This window comes from Moschus berezovskii, chromosome 12, assembly GCF_049115385.1.
Source record: "Moschus berezovskii isolate FMDL1 chromosome 12, NW_MosBer_1.0, whole genome shotgun sequence".
NCBI classification, from domain to species: Eukaryota; Metazoa; Chordata; class Mammalia; order Artiodactyla; family Moschidae; genus Moschus; species Moschus berezovskii.
This window is the reverse complement of record NC_142471.1, coordinates 97,784,282-97,804,646: the sequence shown is the minus strand read 5'-3', so window position 1 is coordinate 97,804,646 and position 20,365 is coordinate 97,784,282. Positions and strand designations below refer to the sequence as shown.

General features: G+C 51.4%; 1 pseudogene; it reads right to left on the bottom strand.

Moving 5' to 3' along the window:
- Window positions 1–5,658: 5,658 nt before the first annotated feature.
- On the bottom strand, window positions 5,659–8,140 carry LOC129555925 (olfactory receptor 287-like; annotated as a pseudogene).
- Window positions 8,141–20,365: the final 12,225 nt, after the last annotated feature.

Here is a 20,365-nt window from a genome sequence, read left to right as displayed (position 1 = left end):
AGGACTGGAAAAGGTCAGTCTTCATTCCAATCCCAAAGAAAGGCAATGCCAAAGAATGCTCAAACTACCGCACAATTGCACTCATCTCACACGCTAGTAAAGTCATGCTCAAAATTCTCCAAGCCACGCTTCAGCAATATGTGAACCGTGAACTTCCAGATGTTCAAGCTGGTTTTAGAAAAGGCAGAGGCACCAGAGATCAAATTGCCAACATCTGCTGGATCATGAAGAAAGCAAGAGAGTTCCAGAAAAACATCTATTTCTGCTTCATTGACTATGCCAAAGCCTTTGACGGTGCGCATCACAATAAACTATGGAAAATTCTGAAAGAGATGGGAATACCAGACCACCTGACCTGCCTCTTGAGAAACCTGTATGCAGGTCAGGAAGCAACAGTCAGAACTGGACATGGAACAACAGACTGGTTCCAAATAGGAAAAGGAGTACGTCAAGGCTGTATATTGTCACCTTGCTTATTTAACTTATATGCAGAGTATATCATGAGGAACGCTGGGCTGGAAGAAGCACAAGCTGGAATCAAGATTTCTGGGAGAAATATCAATAACCTCAGATATGCAGGTGACACTACCCTTATGTCAGAAAGTGAAGAGGAACTAAACAGCCTCTTGATGAAAGTGAAAGAGGAGAGTGAAAAGGTTGGCTTGAAGCTCAACATTCAGAAAACAAAGATCATGGCATCTGGTCCCATCACTTCATGGGAAATAGATGGGAAAACGGTGGAAATGGTATCAGACTTTATTTTTTTGGGCTCCAAAATCACTGCAGATGCTGACTGCAGCCATGAAATTAAAAGACGCTTACTCCTTGGAAGGAAAGTTATGACCAACCTTGATAGTATATTAAAAAGGAGAGACATTACTTTGCCAACCAAGGTCCGTCTAGTCAAGGCTATGGTTTTTCCCGTGGTCATGTATGGATGTGAGAGTTGGACTGTGAAGAAAGCTGATCGCCGAAGAATTGATGCTTTTGAACTGTGGTGTTGGAGAAGACTCTTGAGAGTCCCTTGGACTGCAAGGAGATCCAACCAGTCCATTCCAGAGGAGATCAGTCCTGGGTGTTCATTGGAAGGACTGATGCTAAAGCTGAAACTGCAATACTTTGGCCACCTCATGCGATGAGCTGACTCACTGGAAAAGACTCTGATGCTGGGAAAGGTTGGGGGCGGGAGGAGAAGTGGACGACCGAGAATGAGATGGCTGGATGGCATCACCGACTCTGTAGACATGAGTTTGAGTGAACTCCGGGAGTTGGTGATGGACAGGGAGGCCTGGCGTGCTGTGATTCATGGGGTCACGGAGAGTCGGACACAACTGAGCGACTGAACTGAACTGAACTGAATATACCACATTAACAAAGTGAAAAATAAAAATCATATGATTATCTCAAGAGATGCAGAGAAAGCCTTTGACAAAATTCAACATCCATTTATGATAAAAACCCTTCAGAAAGTGGGAATAAAAGGGACATATCTCAACATAATAAAAGCTATATATGACAAACCCACAGCAAACATTATCTTCAACAGTGAAAAACTGAAAGCATTTCCCCTGAAGTCAGGAACAAGACAAGGGTGCCCACTCTCACCACTACTATTCAACATAGTTCTGGAAGTTTTGGCTACAGCAATCAGAGCAGAAAAAGACATAAAAGGAATACAAATTGGAAAAGAAGAAGTAAAACTTTCACTGTTTGCTGATGACATGATCCTCTACACAGAAAACCCTATAGACTCTACCAGAAAACTACTAGAGTTAATCAATGAATACAGTAAAGTTGCAGGATATAAAATCAACACACAGAAATCACTTGCATTCCTTTACACTAATAATGAGAAAATAGAGAAATTAAGGAAACTATTCTATTCACTGTTGCAACGAAAAGAATTAAATACTTAGGAATATATCTACCTAAGGAAACAAAAAACTTGTACATAGAAAACTATAAAACACTAGTGAAAGTAATCAAAGAGGACACTAATAGATGGAGAAATATACCGTGTTCGTGGATTGGAAGAATAAATATTGTGAAAATGAGTATACTACCCAAAGTAATTTATACATTCAATGCAATCCCTATCAAGCTACCAATGATATTTTCACAGAACTAGAACAAATAATCTCACAATTTGTATGGAAATACAAAAAACCTCAAATAGCCAAAGCAATCTTGAGGAAGAAAAATGGAACTGGGGGAATTAACCTGCCAGACTTCAGGCTCTACTACAAAGCCACAGTCATCAAGACAGTATGGTACTGGCATAAAGACAGAAATATAGATCAATGGAACAAAATAGAAAGCCCAGAGATAAATCCATGCACCTATGGACACCTTATCTTTGACAAAGGAGGCAAGAATATAAAATGGAGAAAAGACAGTTTCTTTAACAAGTGGTGCTGGGAAAACTGGTCAGCCACTTGTAAAAGAATGAAACTAGAACACTTCCTCACACCATACACCAAAATAAACTCAAAATGGATTAGAGAGCTAAATGTAAGACCAGAAACTATAAAACTCCTAGAGGAGAACGTAGGCAAAACACTCTGCGACATAAATCACAGCAGGATCCTCCAAGACCCACCTCCCAGAATATTGGAAATAAAAGCAAAAATAAACAAATGGGACCTAATTAAAATCAAAAGCTTCAGCACAGCAAAGGAAACTATAAGCATGGTGAAAAGACAGCCTTCAGAATGGGAGAAAATAATAGCAAATGAAGTAACTGATAAAGGATTAATCTCCAAAATATACAAGCAGCTCCTGCAGCTCAATTCCAGAAAAATAAATGACCCAATCAAAAAATGGACCAAAGAATTAAACAGACATTTCTCCAAAGAAGACATAAAGATGGCTAACAAACACATGAAAAAATGCTCAACATCCCTCACAATCAGAGAAATGCAAATCAAAACCACAATCAGATACCATTTCACACCAGTCAGAATGGCTGCTATCTAAAAGTCTACATGCAATAAATGCTGGAGAGGGTGTGGAGAGAAAGGAACCCTCTTACACTGGTGGTGGGAATGCAAACTAGTACAGCCACTATGGAGAACAGGGTGGAGATTCCTTAAAAATCTGGAAATAGAACTGCCATATGATCCAGCAATCGCACTCCTGGGCAGACACACCGAGGAAACCAAAATTGAAAGAGACACATGTACTCCAATGTTCATTGCAGCACTGTTTATAATAGCCAGGACATGGAAGCAACCTAGATGTCCATCTGCAGACAAATGGATAAGAAAGCTTTCATACATATACACAATGGAGTATACTCAGCCATTAAAAAGAATGCATTTGAACCAGTTCTAATGAGGTGGATGAAACTGGAGCCTATTATACAGAGTGAAGTAAGCCAGAAAGAAAAACACCAATACAATACACTAATGCATATATATGTGAAATTTAGAAAGAAGCAAATGATAACCCTGTATACGAGACAGCAAAAGAGACACAGATGTATAGAACAGTCTTTGGGACTCTGTGGGAGAGGGTGAGGGTCGGATGGTTTGGGAGAATGGCATTGAAACATGTATATTATCATATGTGAAACGAATCGCCAGTTCAGGGTCGATGCATGTTATAGGATGCTCGGGGCTGGTATGCGGGTATGACCCAGAGGGAGGATAAGGGAAGGAAGGAGGAGGGAGGGGGTTTTGGGAGGGGGAACTCATGTACACCCGGGCGGATTCATTTCAATGTATGGCAAAACCAACCAATACAATATTGTAAAATAATTAGCCTCCAAAAAAAAAAAGACATTCTCTTCAACAAATGGCCCTGGAACAATAGGGAATCCACATGCAAAAAGAAAAGAAAAAAAGAATCTAGACAGTGGCCTTACACATTTCAACCAAAAACTTAATTCAGAATAGATCTCAGAACTAAATTTAAAATGCAAAACTATGAAACTTCCAGATGGAAACAAAAGAAACTCAAGGTGACCTTGGGCTTGGTGGTAACTCTCTGCTGCTGCTGCTGCTAAGTCACCTCAGTCGTGTCCGACTCTGTGTGACCCCACAGACGGAAGCCCACCAGGCTCCCCCGTCCCCGGGATTCTCCAGGCAAGAACACTGGAGTGGGTTGCCATTTCCTTCTCCAATGTGTGAAAGTGAAAAGTGAAAGTGAAGTCGCTCAGTCGTGTCCGACCCTTAGCGACCCCACGGACTGCAGCCCACCAGGCTCCTCCATCCATGGGATTTTCTAGGCAAGGGTACTGGAGTGGCTTGCCATTGCCTTCTCCGGGTAACTCTCTAAGATATATCAAAAGCACGAGCCACGAAATAAAATGGTGTGAGTGCAAAAGACAAGCTCAGGCTAGAAAATGCTTTCAAAAGCTATCTGACAAAGGGCTTGTATCCAAAATATACAAACTTTAACGACAAGAAAACAACTCAGTTTCTAAATGTGCAAGAGATCTGAACAGACACCCCACCAAAGATGTTATGTAGAAGGCAAATAAGCATGTGAAAAGATGCTTATTAAGGACTATTGATTGAAACAACCAGGAGGAGCCACTAAACACTCAGCAGAATGTCTAAAATCCAAAATGTTGCAATGTGGTGTGACCACCGCCCCACATGCGGGCAGGACAGGGATGGGGAGGGAGGCAGTTCCCAGAGAGGCCAGCCCAGGGCCCCCCTCCGTGGTCCCAGACCACACTCCCCAGGGAGGGGAGTCTCTAAAGTGTTTCCCACTTCCAGACTCTGCAAGAGCAAAGGCGTGATTCTTAGCATCCCTTTCAGCTTTCAAATACCACCTAACTCCCAAACCTGAGAAGGCGCCCAGGACGGTGCCTCCAGGACGCGCGGTCCTCCCCAGGGACTCGCGGGCCTTGGGACAAAAGGAGCCACGGGCTGTGCCTGGCCCTCCCCGCCTCCGCCCAGGACCATTCTCAGGGCCTGGGAGCATCTGGAGGCTGGTCAGATCCGGCCTTCACAGGCAACGACCTCTGCCCTCCCCCAGGCAGGAAGACAGGGGCAGCAGTCCACGTCCTGACCTGCACCAGCAGGGCCAGAGCCCACGGCCCTGAGCAGAGAAATCCTCCACGACTGGCTGAGAATGAGGGCAAAAGGACAGGAATGGGGCAGAGGGCGGGGCTTAGGCTGGAGAAGGGGAGGGCAGGAGAAGAACAGATCTTGCCGGAAGGGTGCCACACTAACTTGGGGTGTTCCGAACTTACCCCATCAGCTTAACAAACACGGGAACCAACTACATTGGGACACTTTAATTCATTATTTGGAAAATAACTTCACAAAGCGCAAAGACTACAGAAGCATCATTACCCACAGATGACGGACAAATGTGTCCTTCTGCTCTGGCCTCCGGGGAAGGGGCCTCCAGGAACCCTGACTTCCCCTCTGCAGTGGGAGAGGCTCTTCAGCTGGGCAGACGCCACCCACTCCTGCAGGGACCCTCCTGTTGTGGACCTGGGTCACAGCAAGGAGAAGCCATTGGAGCCCCCCGCCTGCGCTTCCTTCTGGGGGAGAGACCGGATGGCAAACAAGTGAAGAGGGGCAGGGGGCACCAGGTGGCACCCTCAGGCCGAGGTGGGTGGCCAGGAGCAGTGTTAAGTGAGTGGAGGGTCTTCAATGAGCTCCAGCCAAGACTGAGGGGTCAGAAGACCCACCAGAAAGCCTAGGCGTGGTGCACTCCAGTTGCGGGGGCTCCGGCACCCCCAGAGGCCCCCGAGCACACCAGCAGCACCAGGTAGGCCTGGGGCGCCCTGCACAGTGGCCCTGGGCCCACGCCCGTCCCTGAGGGACAGCTGTGCGGCCCGTGGCCCTGGGCAGCTCGGGGCTGGGGCTCCCTTACTCTCCACCCAGCTGGCAGGAATCCAGCCCTCTTGGGGGCCCTGTAGCTGGACGATCAGGGTGGACACTGGTGGAGGGCACCAGTCCATCATGTGCATGTGTGTGTAGTCGCTTCGGTCGTGTCCGACTATCTGTGACCCAATGGGCTGCAGCCCACCAGGCTCCTCTGCCCATAGGATTTCCCAGGCAAGAATAGTGGAGTGGGTTGCCATTTTCTTCTCCAGGGGATGTTCCCAACCCAGGGATCTAACCCGCGTCTCTTATGCCTCCCGCATTGCCAGCCAGGTTCTTTACCACTAGAGTCACCTGGGGAGCCCAGTCCATCACGCTGCCTGATGAAAAGAAACAACAGCCTCCCTGTCAGGCCCTATTTTCAGCACTGGAGACACGCCAACTCCTTTAGTACTCAAAGGCTCCGTCGGATCACACTCTCCCAATCCACACATAGCGATGAACACACAGAGGTTCAGAGTGGCCACATGACCTGCGTAAATCATGCTGACAGACAGTTGCATCCAGACGCCCAGCTTCATCAGCTCAGTTCAGTCGCTCAGTCGTGTCCGACTCTCCGCGACCCCATGAATCACAGCACGCCAGGCCTCCCTGTCCATCACCAATTCCCGGAGTTCACTCAAACTCATGTCTGTCGAGTCGGTGATGCCATCCAGCCGTCTCATTCTCTGTCGTCCCCGTCTCCTCCCGCCCCCAACCTTTCCCAGCTTCATAGCCAGCTTTAATTCCACACATGCTCCCAGGATACATCCTGATGAGCTGCCGGGCCAGACCAGGCCCCTCACTGAGCCTCTGGGCCCCGAGGATCTTGTGTGGCTTATCCACTCAGAGACCTCACCAAAGCCCCTCCATCTGAGGCCCGCAGGTTTCACCACCCGGCCCCCAGGAAGGTGTGAGACCTGGTGGTGTGCTCTGAGGCTCCCCAAAGTGAGGCACACCCGCACACTGACCCAAACAGCCCCCACAGGCTGCCAGGCTTCCACAGAGATTTTCACCGTTTTCTCTGGGTTCTCCCCTTTCTGGGCAACCTCCCCAGGCTCCACTGAGGGACAGCTCACCGGGTGCAGGCATTGGCAGCAGAGAGAAATCCAAAGTGTGAGACGGCCCGCTCCTTCCTGACAAGGGCCGTCAGCCCCAAGGCCCAGCCCAAGCAGGGGCTCAAGCCCCAGAGGAGCGCCTGAGGCCGGGGCGGACGCCGCCTCCACGGCCCGCCCAAGGGCGCTGCGCAAGGTGAGATCGGGGTGCCACTTCCAGTGCAGAGAGGCCCCAGGGCCTCACGTCCCCGCACCCCCTCCGCGGAGCCTCCCTGACATCCTCGTTCCGCAAGGTGTAGACAGGGAGAGGTTCAGCAGGGGGGTGACGATGGTGTTGAGCACAGTGACGGCCTTGGTCGGGTCCAGCGAGCTCCGCACCAAGGAGCCACACCACACGAGGGCCACCGCGAGGCGGCAGGAGCAGGGAGAGAAGGCGCGGCGCCGGCCTGACGACAGCGACCACGACATGGGCGTACAGCAGCATGAGGACGCCCAGCCTGACGACGTGCAGGCCAGCGTGACGACGTGCAGACCAGCGTGAGGACGCCCAGCCTGACGACGTGCAGGCCAGCGTGACGACGTGCATACCAGCGTGAGGACGCCCAGCCTGACGACGTGCAGGCCAGCGTGACGACGCGCAGACCAGCGTGACGACGCGCAGACCAGCGTGATGACGCAGGCGGCGATGCCCAAAGGCGCCAGCTGCACCGCCCGCGTGTCGCTGCAGGACAGCACGATCCAGGGCGCGATGTCACAGAAGAAGTGGTTGATGACCCGCGAGCCACAGAAGAAGAGGCGGCCGATGAGAGCCGCGGGCACGGTGATGGCCGAGAAGCCGCAAAGCCAGGCGGCCAGGGAGCCCGGGCGTCCTGATGCTGCCATAGCGCAGCAGCAGGCAGACGGCTCGGTAGCGGCCGTAGGCCACGGTGGCCAGCAGGAAGTCCTCGGTGCAGCCCAGAGAGAAGACGAAGTGCATCTGCACAGCGCAGCCTGAGAAGGAGATGGCTCCGCTGCGCAGGTGAAGACGGCCAGCGTCCTGGGCGTCCAGATCTCCAGGAAGGAGAGGATGCAGAGGAGAAAGTACATGGGTGTCTGCAGGCGCCGGTGCGCCCCTACCAGCGAGAGGATGGGCAGGTTCCCGGCCACTGTGAGCACGTACGTGAGCAGGAAGAGCCCCACGTGCAGGCCCCGAGGCCCCGGGAAGCCCAGCAGGATGAACGGGCCCCCAGCGGACAGGTTCTGGCTGCGGCCCCAGGCCATGACACCCATCAGGACACAGGCCCCGTGAGGCCAGCAAGAGGGACCGCCAGCCAGAAGCCCTCCGGGAGGCTTAGGAGCAGAAGCCCCCTCCCTGCTCTCTGGATCTACTCACCTTGCTCTCTAACCCCAGGGCCCGGGACGGTGGGTGGGAAGCACCCGCTGCAGCGGAGCGGCCCAGAGCGCTGCGTGGACTCAGATCCGGCCGTTTGTCACCTGGAGTTCTTGTTCTAGACTCTTTGTCACGTGCTTGCCGGGGAGGATCCTTGGTCTAGATTCCTTCCTTGGGGCTGTCCTTATTCTAGACTCCTCATGGGGGTGGGGGTGGGGGCGTTGCGAAAGGACAGTGTCAACTTTTAACAACTGAAATTACGTATGGCCCAATTTAGGGCATTTTTATCCAGCAAAGCGGATTGATTCCTAGTAAAGCATTCCTATCACAGTGTGCCATGAAACCGCCCCCATCCCCGAGGATGACCACCTCAGAGGCACCCTGGGGGAGCCCTTCTACTCGCCAGGGCAGGAAAGCCAGGAGGCAGACGGCTGTCACCTGCGCCCCTCCGGCCACAGCTGAGGTCGCTGGGTGGGGCAGAAGGCCCAATGGAGAAGCCCTCAGTCCCTCGGTGCTGCCCACCATTTCTCAGAACCTTCGGTGGGCCTCGACCCCACCAACAAGAGCCCAGAGTCCAGAACCGGCTGCCGCAGCGCAGCAAACAGGGCAGGGCAGGTCGAGGTCTACACATACACGTGCTGGAGCGCTGGGCACAGGGGCTCCTGAGGTGGTGCCCACTGTCCCCGCCCGCCCCTGCACATCACACACTTGCCCTGCACACACGTGGGCACCGCTTACTCTCCCTGCCTGGACCAGCCTTCTGCCCCTGGAGCACTAACCCTGTTCCTGAGGGACTTGGGGTCCCTTGGTGTTTCACAGTGACCACCCTGCTCACACCAGAGTCTCGGCATAGATCAGGAGCCAGTCTCGGAGTCCTGCCCAAGTCCCCATTTGCTCTTCTGGGGTGCCTTTAAAATAACCCCTCGGAGTTGAGCAGGGGAAGGGCAGCCACCCCAGCCACCTTATAAATAGCAGGTTCTGGCTCCCTGCTCTCTGTCTACTGCCACTGGTGACCTGGGCAGGAAGATGCTCACTGCCTCTATTCTGAGATCTGAGCGCAAGGAACCCTGTGCCACGGCCCTGACACGCTTGGCTGTGACCCCCTCCCAGCCTCACAGTGAAGCCAGGGTAGCTGACTTTAATCAGAGCCCAACAAGATGGGCCACATTCCAGACACATCCACAGACACACTCTAGAGCCCTGTGGTGGTATCCAGACAAAGGCAAACCTCAGAGGGTCTGCATCTGTGTGGACGAGGCCGGCGCACCCAACAGGTCCCAGGAGGTGACCCCTTGGGCCGTGTCCTGGCAAGACAGTGACCCCATCCCAGATGCCGACTCCTGAGGGCCAGAGTGCTGCTTGTGGCTGTCTGCTGGACCCCTGGGTGGGCACAGACCCCTGTGGGCTGCACCAGGGCCTGGACCCCCTGCACTGCTCATGAGCCCAGGCCCCGCAACCTGCAGGGAGCACGGAACTGCACAGAGTTGGCAAGCCTGCCCTGCCTGGAGCTCTAAGAATCCTCCAGCCTGAATTTCTGAATGTCCCATGACTTGTGGGTGGCTACTGCTGTGCCCTGGAGGTGAAGACAGCAGGGCTGCTCTCCCGTGTGTGTGTGTGTGCACATGTGCACACGCGCATGTGTGTGCCTGGGAGTGTGCGTGCACACGGTGAGGACACCCAGAGCCTTCAGAGTCCTCCCGTTTCAAGAATCTCCTGAAGCTGAGAAGATGGGACTAAGGGAGAGTCCCACTCTGAGTCCACCACGGGGTATGGGGACTAAACGGCCCCACCATGCGCCCACCGTGGGGAAGGGGGACGTCTCCCTGCAGATCGGTTCGTGGGGACGTGGCGTGGTGAGGGGTCACTCACCTGGGGTCTGAGCAGGCTCCAGGGCACGGCCCCCCAAAACCACCTGAAGACAAGAAGGCTGAGCACGGGACCCCGAGGACCTTCCAGGCGGGGCCGTGCCCCTGGGGGCTGCCTCTGGTTGGCTGAAGGCCCCCTGTTGGCTGAGCCACCTGCCTCTGCTGCCCACCTCCCCTGGAGATGTGGCCAGAGGAATGGGTCATGGGCTGCTCTGGGCCCCCAGGGAGCAACCAAATCATTCATGCTGCCCCGGCAGGTTCATGGCCAGAAGGAGATCTCAGGTGCCAGGGAAGTGCCCTGACCTGTCACCCACACTGGGCCCTCACACCGCTGACTCTGGTCACTCAGGGCGGCCAGCACCGGCTCAGCCTTGGAAGAAAGGAGGCAGAGGCGCCCCTGCCATCGTGCTGCACCGCAGGCACCTGCCACCCCAGCTCTTCCAGGGCAGCGTCTCCCCTGCGCCCCGCTGGGCGTCGGCAGGGCCGCTGGCGCTCCGACTCACAGCCCGGGCAGCGGAGACACCTGCTTCAGGGCAGTGAGAAGGGTATCCTCCCTGGCGCCCCGGCTGCCGCCACCAACAGGGAGAGCCAAGCCCAGAGGCAGCCCTCTCGCTCTCAGATGCTTCTGCCTTCCCTCTGGCCTCCATGGGCTCAGGCCTGCAACGACCCTCTTGTCAATTATGCAGGAGCAAGATCCTGGCCCTGGGCACTGGGGAGGGGCCTGGGGGTGGTCCCTGGTGGCACCCAGCGTTCTGAGGGGCCTCCTGCCCTCGGGCTCCTCCTGGGAGCCGCTTCTTGCCTGGAGCCACTGTGTCTGCTGCAGGGCCTAGCACCTTGAGGAGCACAGTGGACCCTGGGTACTCTTGGCAGATGCTCCGTATCTCAGTTTCCTCTCTGGAAATCAGTGATGACACCCCACAGTTTGATAGGCAACCCACAGGCAGTCCCACCTCCACCACTGCCCAAGCATTCCAGGAATAGCCACTCCAGCAAGACCCCAGCTGGCAACTGTTTCATGCTCCCCGAGGCGGGACCCCAGCCCAGCGAGCACAGGCGGAAGCTGTGGCTGGAAGGAGGAGCCGCCGTGGACCAGGTGGGCTCTCCCACCTGGGGCTCTGCGAGCACGTGCAGGGCTCACCTGGGATGTGTGGGGTCGGCCACAGACAGGCTGTGTGCTGTTAGTCACCAGGGGCCTGAGCCCCAGAGGCAGGAACACCGCTTCCAGGGGCAGCGGTCTGGGAAGTGGCGGGAGTGTGCTCCCACCCCCAGTCTGCCCCCCCTGTTGGCACCTGGCAGGTGGGCACCAGCCAGAGGGGCTCTGATGGAACCACTGACCTCAGCCACCCATGCTCAACCTCAAGTGTCATCCGCCCTGGGGACTCCAGCACCACCGTGAGGCCACTTGCACACAGGCGTCTGTCTATCCCCAATTGGAAGCTCATTAAAAGTTGGTGGCAGGCTCCCCGGGGTGGGAGCATGGCCTCGTCAACTGGCACCATGCAGGGCTGCCACTTGTCTGGGAGAACAAGAGGGCCACTTTTTGTTTGCTTCAATAAACCAAATTTTCCCCAAATCTAACCACACTCGAGGAGTTTGGAAGGTGCAGAAGAAAGGCTTTTCAAAGCACCGTTCCGTTCCGTCGCTCAGTCGTGTCCAACTCTTTGCGACCCCGTGGACTGTAGCCTGCCAGGCTTCTCCGTCCATGGGATTCTCCAGGCAAGAATACTGGAGTGGGTTACCGTTTCCTTCTCCAGGGGATCTTCCCAACCCAGGAATCGAACCCAGGTCTCCCGCATTGGAGGCAGACGCTTTAACCTCTGAGCCACCAGGGAAGCCCTTTCAAAGCACAGATGAGTGTAAAGATGTGGTGTGTCACGCGTGCCCACCCTTGTGTTTTTTTTCCTCCATCCACTTTCAGGGCTCATGTTAGAGAAACACTGCTGAGTTCTCGTTTTTTCTTAAAAAAAAAAAAAAAAATGAGGTGTATGATTGACAAAACAGCCGTACATGTGTAATGGACACATCTTGGTGAGTCTGGAGATAACTATCCACCTGTGAAACATTCTCCATTGCCTCTGAAAGTCCCTGCGCTGTTTTGTGTGATGAAACATTCGACATAAGATGCACCTCCTGCTTCACACCTTGCACCACACATGACCCATGGTTTCGCGAGCTCACTGCCCTCTCCCCACAACTACTCCAGGTCTGAAGACCGGACTTCGCATTCCTCTTACTGGAACTAAAGCCCTTGCAAACACACGTCAACCAGAAGCATTTGCCTATATTTCTGAATAATTTCCGTATGATAAAGAAGTGCGCTTCAAATCCGTCATCTGCACTGACAAGACCACTCACGAGGGACTGGCCCAGCAGGGTTACCTCCAGAAAGGCCGACCCGACCCTGGGCGGGCTGCCCCCAGGGCCTCTGCAGGTCTGGCCCCCACTGTGGTCTGGTGACCAGTGCTGCCTTCTCCATGACGGGGCCCTGGTCCCTCCCAGCTGCCCCTGCACTGGGGGTGAGTGTGAGGAGGTGTGGAAGAAGCTGAGGACCCATGAACATATTTCATTCTAGTGACCTGTAGTAATGCAGACAAATGCTCCCGCAGCAGCGTGTTTCAAAAAGAGTGAAAGCACCGACTCAGTGTTAGAATAGGGCTTGTCCTGACCGCATTCCAGCTGTGTCGCTGACGTGGTGAAATCAGACGCCACACGAGGCACCAGAAGACTCGGTGTCAGAACCGGGCCTAGGTCTGGACCGCAGCCAGTGGGGTGGAGGGGGGTGGCAATGGTTAGAGAAGAGCCGAGAGAGGAGGAGTTTGTGCAGACACTCTTCTTTTGTGGGGGGAGGGTCTGCCAGAACGGTTGGAACTCTGGAGTGGGGGCAGGGAGGGCCCTGGAGCAGGGAGGTGGGGGGAGGGTGGCCTCGAGTTCACCAGGGAAGGGACGTGGCAGCTCCTCTAGGCTGATGTCGCCCCCGGGGGCACCAGAACCCCCAAGAAGACACCCCAGGACATCCTGGGGGTGCATCAGGGTCCAGAGCGGAGCCTGGGAAGAACAGGAAGGGGCCCAGGGGCCCCATCACACTGCCAGACCCAAAAGTAGCACAAAACTGGCTCCCAGGTACCCCCCCAACATGTCCCCATCCCTCACTGCATCCTGAGTTGAGGGAGAAGAAAGCGGATCGTGCATGAGTTTCCTGTGGCTGCTGCAAAAACTGCCACTGACAGTGGTCCAGAGGCCTCAGAGCAGCAGCGAGGAAACGGCCTGCCAGGGCAGGAGACGCAAGAGACGCGCGTTCCATCCCGGGGTCGGGAAGATCCCTGCGGGAGGGCATGGCAACCCACTCCAGTACCCTTGCCTGGAGAGTCCCATGGACAGAGGAGCCTGGAGGGCTACAGTTCATGGGGCCACACAGAGTCAGACACGGCTGAGCGACTTAGCACACGAACACACAGGTGGGCTAGAACAACACAGATTTGTGGTCTGATGCTCTCTACCTTAGAAGCTCCAGGCAGGCCGCTCTGGGCCCAAGTCCAGGGACCAGAATGTCTGGTTCCTTCCAGAGGCTCTGGGGGAGACCGCTTTCCTCACCTCTTCCCTGAAGGCCGCCGCACTCCGAGCTTGTGGCCCCTCCTCCTTTTCCAAAGCCAGTCACTCAGCGTCTCACTGACACTCCTACAGTCAGGTCTCCTTCCGCCCCTCTTCTACCTCGAAGGGCCCTGTGATGACACTGGGCCCACTCGGGCCGTCCAGGGACTCCCGGCTCTAACTGCCCTTGTCCAGTGCTGCAGCACTCTCCCAGGTTCGGGGAGGACAACGTGGACGCTGTCGGGGAGGCGTGCACTTCTGTGCAGACCACAGAACACCCACCTGCCCCAAACCCCACGTGACTGTCCTGTCCAGACAGCCTGCCTCCCAGGACAGTCTGCTCTGCAGCTCAAAGTGACAGGAGGCCTCTCCTTATCTGACAGTCGTCAGCAAAGTCACCGATTTGGAAATGTCTCCATCTGGAATGCATTTTGAGGAACAGCTGGAGACAGGAGAGCTATGTTTTACTTGTGACAGGCAGTTGTAATGAAACTCTTTAAGCAGTCATCCAAAAAATAATTCTGCATCTTAATTGCTATTACATGTTTCCATATTACCATACGCTCATTGGTTTTATTTTTCAAAGTGATACATAAGTTTATGCTTTTTAGGGAATTTTAACTGCACAGAAGCACATACAGAGTCTAAGTCCTGTACTCCCCAGAAGTCACTGCTTAAAATAGTCTCGTGAGGAACTCGCCTGACGTTTTTCATGGATGTTTTGTTTTAACACGATGTGCTCACACCACCTAGGACACGCTTCCAGGCCCTGCTCATGACTTGCCTCTGTCTGCATCCCTGCCCAGGCAAGTGCCCTCTGCCTGGATCCCATCAGCAGGTGTGTGGGCTGCTTCCAATTTGTCTGATTGCAAATGTGAAGTCCTGTGTGTCTCCTTGTAAAGTCATGTAAGACATGGACTCCTGGGTCAAAAATAATGATGCCACCACCTGCCCTTTGAAGGATTCGGCAGCACAGCATTTCTTTCCAATGCTGATATCCTGATAAAGTTGCTGGATAAGCCACATTTCAATCAAGCCCACCTGTTCTGTCAGATTCACTCTCCTTCTCTAAAAGGACTCACTGCTGAGTGTGCAGTATGAGAGCAAAGCAAGACACAGCAGGAGGGGCCGTGGGAGAGGGTGACGGTCACCTGTGACAACTCACTCCCTGGAGATGCTGGAAAGTCGATAAAACTGGAAAGTGGCTATTAAAAAATGCCAGACGTGATACCAGTGTCTTGCGAATGCACTCGCCAGACACAGGAACTGCAGATAGAACTTCCTCCACAGAAATGGAAAGTCCCTGAGTATGCCCTGAAGTAGGCGAAAAGTGAAAACACACAATAGAAGTTTTAAACTCAAAGGTGCTGAAACCATATGTAACTTGTGATGCTATTGCTTTTAACTGTGTCTTTTAGGTTATTAATCATTGGGAATATTGATCACAGAGTAATTGGTATGAATCTAGTGTGGGCAGATATCATCCACGTGAGTATGTTTGTGTATGTATGTGCTTCAGCTTTAGTTTAGTTTTAGGGAAATTCATTTTAAGTGAAGTAATTTATGGTGCATTGGGGCAGACCTGCACGTATGTGTGTCGGAGAAGGCAATGGCAGCCCACTCTAGTACTCTTGCCTGGAAAATCCCATGGGCGGAGGAGCCTGGCGGGCTGCAGTCCATGGGGTCACTAAGAGTCGGACACGACTGAGTGACTTCACTTTCACTTTTCACTTTCATGCATTGCAGAAGGAAATGGCGCCCACTCCAGTGTTCTTGCCTGGATAATCCCAGGGACGGGGAAGCCCGGTAGGCTGCCGTCTATGGGGTTGCACAGAGTTGGACACGACTGACGCAACTCAGCAGCAGCAGCACATGTGTGTGAGACGACCCATCCGTAACTGTGTTGTGTCTGGTCCAGCCCGCCCCGACGTGCAGATGGTGTGCGTGCATCGTGACTGTCTCCACACGGGACTTGACTTGTGTGTGACAGTGTGTGTGCATATCTCACAGCATCAGTTGTCTGGGGATCTGCCCTCCACCTGGCTACTCAGGGCCCCGCCAGGAAAAGCCTCTACCGTAGGCAGGGTGATGCTGTCCGTGGTGCTGGTGGCTCTGATAACCAGTGCTGACCGAGCACCTCCCAGCCACCTTCAAGGCCCCACGGCCGCCTCAGGGCCCAGGACAAGGCTTCCATCTCGCCTCAGGGTACGCCTGGGCTCCTGTGGCTTGGCTCACACCTGGGAACCCACACCATGGCTGTCCCACACCCGGATTCCTCCTCAGTTTCTGAACCTGGTTCTGACAGAGCCAAACTCTGGTCCATCCCACCTTACTCTGCTGACCTTCCGCCTGAGAACCTCAAAGAATTAGAACCTCACTCTATGACCTCCAGCTGCCTAAAGCCAGACGTCTCCCTCAAGAAGCTGTGTGGCTTAGCAAGCAATGGCCAGGGGTGAGGAGGCCGGGTTTCTTCCAGACTGAGTGGTCCTGGGCCTCCCCTCCCTGAGCCCAGCCTCTCCCCTGGGACTTCCAGTTAGGGATGGGGAGGAGGGACGGAGGGAGAAGGACAGGAGGGAGGCCATTGCCTTTGTGGACAGCAGTGTATTAAAGACAAAATCTGGGGTCAGGCAGGCTCCGGCTGGTGGAGAAGATGGAGCCTGGAAACTGCAAGTTTTAGAAAGAAGTGAAAGACTCAAAACAGAAACTGATTAGGCTTAGTACAAAAGATGTGCCTGGGCATAAAGGGCACCCACGCCTTAAATACTTATTCACAAGTATGATTTAAACACGAAACCTGGGAAACACAGTCAATCATTCAGAGAATGTTACGTAGAACAGAGGCAGCTGCGCAGATGACGGAGAACAGAAAGCACTCTTCAAATACTGGAAAACTGATGTGGGACGATAAAGTCCAGATATAAAGTTTCGTGAAAGATGGATGTCTTTGAAAATGAAAACACAGCATACCAGTTTATGGGACGTACAAGGAGCAGTGTGCCTAAAGGGAAATACATAGGAGTAAACATCTACATTTTTACAAGAAGAAAAATCTCAAACCAATAAAATTAAAACAGTAAGGAACCAGAAAAAGAAGAGCAAACCTAACTCAAAGTCAGTGGAAAGGAGAAAATAATGAAACTCACGCTGATAAGCAAAACAGAGATCAGAAAACAACAGAGAGAATCAATAAAACCAGAAGTCAGTTCTTCAAGATCAACAAAGTCAACAAACCTTTGAACCGTCCCCGAAGGGGAAGACAGATGCAGCCAACTCAGTAAGAAATGAGTGTGGGGACCTCACCATTGACCCCACAGAATAAACAGGAAGCAGAGGGTGCTGTGAGCAGTGCCGTGCCGGGGGCTAGAGGCCCTACCAGAGAGGACAGAGTCCGGGACACGCAAACGCCAGCACCGACTCAAACAGAAATGCAGACAATGAACAGACCTACAGCAGGCAAAGAGATCAAATCAGTCCCTCCTGACAGAGAAAAGCCCAGGACCAGATGGTGGCGCCACTAATTCTACCAGACAGCCAACGAAAAATCAGCACCAACCCTTCTCAAAGTTCTCCGAAAACAGAAAGGCGGGGACACTTCCTAATGTGTTCTGCGAGGCCAGCACGACCATGATAAGATGGTCAGCCAAAAACACCACAAGAAAACCCTACACCAATGCCTACAAATACAGATGCAAAATCCTCAGCACAACAAAGAAAACTAAATCCAGTGGCATATTAAAAGGCTACACTGTGACCAGCGGGGTTTATCCCAGGAATGCAAGGATGATCCAATATAAAAATCAATATTTATACCACATTAACAGAAAGAAGGGGTAAGGACACATAATCAACTCAATGCAGGAAAATATCTGACAAAGTTCAACATCTTTTCATGATAAAAATACTCAGAAAACTAGTGACAGCAAGGAACTTCATCAACATGATGAAGGACACTTGCCCAGAACCCACAGCTGACATCATCGCTGACGGTGAAACTCTGCTAGAGGCAGGACCTGTGAGACGGCAGCCCTCTGTGGCGGCTCATCACTGTCCGCAGGCTCCAGCCAGAGCAATGGGGCGAGCAAACAGAGAGGCACCCGCCTGGAGGGAGGACCTGACAGCACCTTGTCTCCAGACGGCCAGACTCGTTATCAGAAAATCCCAGACAGGGAGGCCTGGCGTGCTGAGATTCATGGGGTCGCAAAGAGTCGGACACGACTGAGCGACTGAACTGAACTGAACTGATACCCCAAAACTTACTAGGATTAATAAATAAATTCGGCAAAGTTTCAGAGTAAAAAATCAACATGCAGAATCAGCTATGTTCCTAAAACAGCAATGAACAATTCAAAGTGGAAATTAAGAAAACAATTCCATTTATAATAGCATACAAAAGAATAAAATATCTGAAATAAATTTAACCAAGGAGGGAAAGGCTTACTGAAGACTATAAAACATTGTGGAAAAACTAACAAAAATCTAAATATATGGAAAAACTTCCCATGTTCATAGATTAAATGACTTAATATTGTTAGCATGGCAACACTACATCAAGTGATCTAAAGACTCAGTGAAACACCTATCAAAATTCTAATGGCCTTTCTTTCAAAATTGGAAAAACTGATTCTAAATGAATATGGAATAGCAATTGGCTCCAAAAGCCAAAACAATTTTGAAAAAGAACAAAATTATATGACTCACACTTCCTGATTTCAAAACTTACAAAGCTATTACCCAAAACTCTGGGATTCACATAAGGACAGACTATAGACCAATAGAATAGACTTGATAGTTGAGAAGCAAACCCATACATCTATGGTCAATTGATTTTTGACAAGGATACCAAGACCACTCAATGAGGAAAGAGTAGCCTCTCAGCAAATCTCCATCTGCAGAAGAGTGCAGTCCGACTCCCACCTCTCACAAGATACAAAATGAACTCAAAATGGATCAAGAATGAAAATAAGAGAGCTGAAACTATAAAACCCTCAAAAGAAAGCATATGAGTAAATCTTTAGGACCTTGGATTTGGCGAAGGATTCTTAGATAAAACACCAAAAACAAGAACAACAAAAGAAAAAAAAACAGATGAATTAGAATTCACAAAAATCAAGAACTCTGTGCATCAAAGAACACTATCAAGAAAGCGAAGCATACAAAATGGGATGAATATTGCAAATCATTTATCTGATAAGGGTCTCGTACACAAACTACATAAAAATCTCTTACAACTCAAAAACTAAAAGACAAACAATCCAATCTAAAATGAACCAGGACTTGAACAGACATTTCTCCAAAGAAGATGTACAGATGGCCAAAGTGGAAAGATGTTTCATGTCATCAGTCATCAAGGAAATGCAAGTCAAAACCACAGTGAGATACCACTTCACACCCACTAGGGTGGCTATATATTTTTAAAAAACAGAAAATATCAAGTGTTGGTGAGAATGTAGAGAAGTTGGAATGCTTGTACCTTTCTGATAAGAACTTAAAATGGTGCAGCCTCTGTGGAAAATAATTCAGCATTTCCTCAAAACGTTAAACATAAAATTCTCACATGACCCAGCAATCCCACTCCTAGATATGTATCCAAGAGAACTGAAAACTGGTACTCAAGCAAGTATTTGTACATAAATGTCCATAGAAGCACTGTTTACAATAGCCAAAAGGTAGAAACAGCCCTAAGAGATGGACAGAGAAGAGAAGGTGTAGACACTTACAGGAGCGCGTGATTCAGTCACAAAAAGGAGAGAAGCACTGATTCAGGCCACGCACGGAGGACCCTTGAGAACATTAGGCTAAATGAAAGAAGTCAGACACAGAATGCTACCTATCATATTTCAAGCAACAAATGATCAGAACAGTATCAGAGCATAAACCAAAATATGAAATAAATGCCCATGAGTCTATCCTGATATAAATGAATGACTGGGTAAATAAAGAAATGGGTAGAAAAGACAAATTTTCCATGCAGAAGAACTACAGGTCATTTACCTCTATCTGTCTCTCAAGGAGGGAGAGTATGACCCTTAAATGTGGGCTGATGTAATGACCTCCTTCCAGAGAGGACAGTGTGCATGCAGAAGGGTGACGCGATAGGAGGGGACTCGCGGCCTCAGCCCGGGGGTCAAGGTCAACAGCAGTGACGGTCCTGCTAACGGTGTGGATCTAGACACGACGTGATGAGAAGGGCACTTTATCTCCGCGGTCTTCCTCCCAAAGACCCATAACCTCAGTTTAATCATGAGGAAAACCTGAGACAAGCCCCAATTTGGGGACATCCTATCAAACAGATTACCAAATCTATCTGCCAATCTATCTATCTACCAGATCCTCAAAATTGTCAAAAAAATAAAAGTATGAGAAACCCACAGCCAACGGGAGCCTAAGGAAACGTGACAACTAAATGTACTGTGGCCTGGACGGGGCCCTGGCACAGAAAAAAGACACTGGGTACAAACTAAGGAGATCCAAACAAAGCATGGACCTCAGTTGATAATAGTGTATCACACTGGTTCATAAGTTCTAACAAACGCACCCCCACAGGAAGGTAAGGTGTTAGCATTAGGAGAAACTCTGTATGGAATGTATGGAAACTGTCTTACTATCTTTGCAACTTTTCTATAAATCTAAAACTGTTCTACAATAATTTTGACAAACTAAGGA